The sequence below is a fragment of the Zingiber officinale genome, chromosome 2A (assembly GCF_018446385.1).
Source record: "Zingiber officinale cultivar Zhangliang chromosome 2A, Zo_v1.1, whole genome shotgun sequence".
Lineage (NCBI taxonomy): Eukaryota > Viridiplantae > Streptophyta > Magnoliopsida > Zingiberales > Zingiberaceae > Zingiber > Zingiber officinale.
The window spans coordinates 94,807,293-94,809,944 of record NC_055988.1 but is presented as its reverse complement, the minus strand read 5'-3'; positions in this window follow the sequence as shown (position 1 = coordinate 94,809,944).

Genomic DNA, 2,652 nt, shown 5'->3' with positions numbered 1-2,652 from the left:
TGCCCGGACCAGCCCAGGGTGCCCGGACCAGCCCAAGGTGCCCAGACCAGCCCAGGGCGCCCGGAACCCTTCCGGGCGCCTGGACCGTGAAGTTTGACCAGATCGAGCTTTGACTCGATCTGAACGTTGGGGGATAAAATTTATCCCCCCTAGGGCGCCCGTAACCCTCCAGGCGCCCCGACCAAGGCTATAAATATAGCCTTGGTCCAGAAGCTTTTCAATCAATTCAGAACTCAAGCATTCTTTCTACACTTGTACGCTTTTCTATAGTTTAGCTTCTGTTGTGCGCTTCATTGCTGTAAAAGGCTTCTCCGCCTGAAGGAGACACTAGTGCTACACTTTCTTGGATTAACAACCTCTCCGGTTGTAACCAAGTAAATCTCGTGTACCTTTTACTTTTTTGATTTTATTTATTGTTTTTATTTTATGCAAGTGTTAGTTTAAGAGTTCGAGAATGGTTGATTTTGTTTTTGAATTTGCAGGCTATCCAACTCCCCCTTCTAGCCGGCCGCAACGCTCCTACACACATGACAAGAATTAAGAAGACATAAGCAGAAATGCACAACAGATAACACTATAGGCATACTACGATATCAAGTAGTTGTTGGGATGTACACTATAAGCATATCTTTTGTATGAACATCTGTTTTGAAATATTTTGAAATAAGAATCACTTTGGTCAAATGTCTGTATTTTATATTTATATATATATGTCAATGCAGTTGTCCATTTAATTTAAATTGTAGATAACATGGTGTGTGGTGCCACATAGAAGATCATGTTATCGGTTCCTTATAAATTATAAATAGTAGCTCACAACCAAGATGGATTGGGACAAACCATTGGAACGGTTGTAGTGTAATTTGGTATTAGTCCGTCCTGACTATAAAATTACACTAGTACACCATGTGTATTGAGCAGGACAATTTGAGATTGTTTGATTTATACTGACTATATAAAAGAACAGAACCTCTGTTATTATGAATGTGCGTCCTTATATAATAACAAACACGTATACTTAGTATTTATTTCTTTAACTTATCAATAGGTGAGATTTATTCGTTAAATCAATAGGACCGATGAGTTGGAAAATAGTACTATTTATATGGTGTGTTGTTGATTATAGAAGTAAATCTGGATCCTAATTATTCAGGTTGATGATGTCCCCTTGAGGAGCTTATAAGGATTATCATATAAACCCTGCAGGTGGGCTTAGTCCGACATGATAATAAAGTTGAGTGATACTACTCTTGGAATCAGATGTTAATTAATTGAGTTGTCAGTAACTCATTTAATTACCGGACATATGATATCTTAAACATAGGGAGTTTAATGCACTCATGATAAGAAGGAGCTCATATTATAATATGAGAGTGGTGCGGTAGTTCAATAATAACCCTTTAGTGGTATGAGTTATTATTGATGGACTTGAGTTGGGTGTTCGAGCCGAACACAGGAAGCCCAAGCCCATCAGGAGGCCTAAACCAATTCCTCCTCTAGGTCCCTGTTGTAGCCTCTATATAAAGCCTCACATTCACCCATCTATAACTTGGTTTGGTTTAACTGGGTTTGGTTTAACTTGGTTTAGTTTAACTTAACTTGGTTTTGTTTAACTTGGTTATAGAAAGAGAGATTTTTTCTAAATAGAATTTGGTTATAGAAATAGAGAATTTTTATTAACAAAATTTTGTTAATTTTTCTTTTTTTTTTGTAACCGATGACAAGCCTATAAAAAGGAGTAGGTGGTAGCCCCTATAACCTAATTTTCCTAATTACACAATTCTCTTCTCTCCCTGGTCTAGGGCCGACACCCCTCCTTAGTGGTCGACACCCCACATCTCCACCTAGGGCCGGGCACATCTCTTCCTTGTGGCCAGCACCCCTCCTCCTCCACAACTAGGGCCGGCACCCCCCTCCTCTACCTTGGTGGGTGGTGGCTTAAAGAAGAGGAAGAAGTGGAGAAGAGGAAGAAGAGGAGAAGGAAGAAGAGAAGAAGGTGCCCCATCCTAGAGTCTCCTTTTGTAGCCGGCGGTTCGAAAACCGAGAAGAGAAGGAGGGTGGTGTTGTCTTGGTAGATCGTCACCCACACGACGTTCAAGAAGAGGATAGGAATACGATAGAAGATCAAGAGGTCTTTAGCTACAAAGAAAATGTACAACTAGTTCTTTAATTCCGCTACGTAATTAGTCGAGTTTTCTTTGTATCAATTTTGAATACCAACACAAGAGGTCAGCGATCTTGTACTTCGATCAAGGTGTGCTTTAATCCATTAAGAACTTGCTTGATTAATCAAACTCATGTCTGATTGAACATGCGGGTTGCTAGGAAAAGTTCTATACTTGTACAATTTTTGTACAGGGAAATTTAAACAAAATGGAATTCCAGCGCCCTTCAGTAGTGACATACCAAACTAGATAGTAACATAACCATTACTACTAGTTATAACGTATTAAGCATATCAGAATGATAATATCAAAAGAGATAAGTCAAAAGTACCCGCCTTTATCTGTCGGTCGTATCGGAACAAATATCACGTCGAGATGCTCGTCTCGAATCAACGTCCTGCAAATCACATGATATACAGTTTAGCTAATTACGTATACAACAACTAGCTAAACCCAAACCCAATCCTAACTCGATTAGGTAATCTCA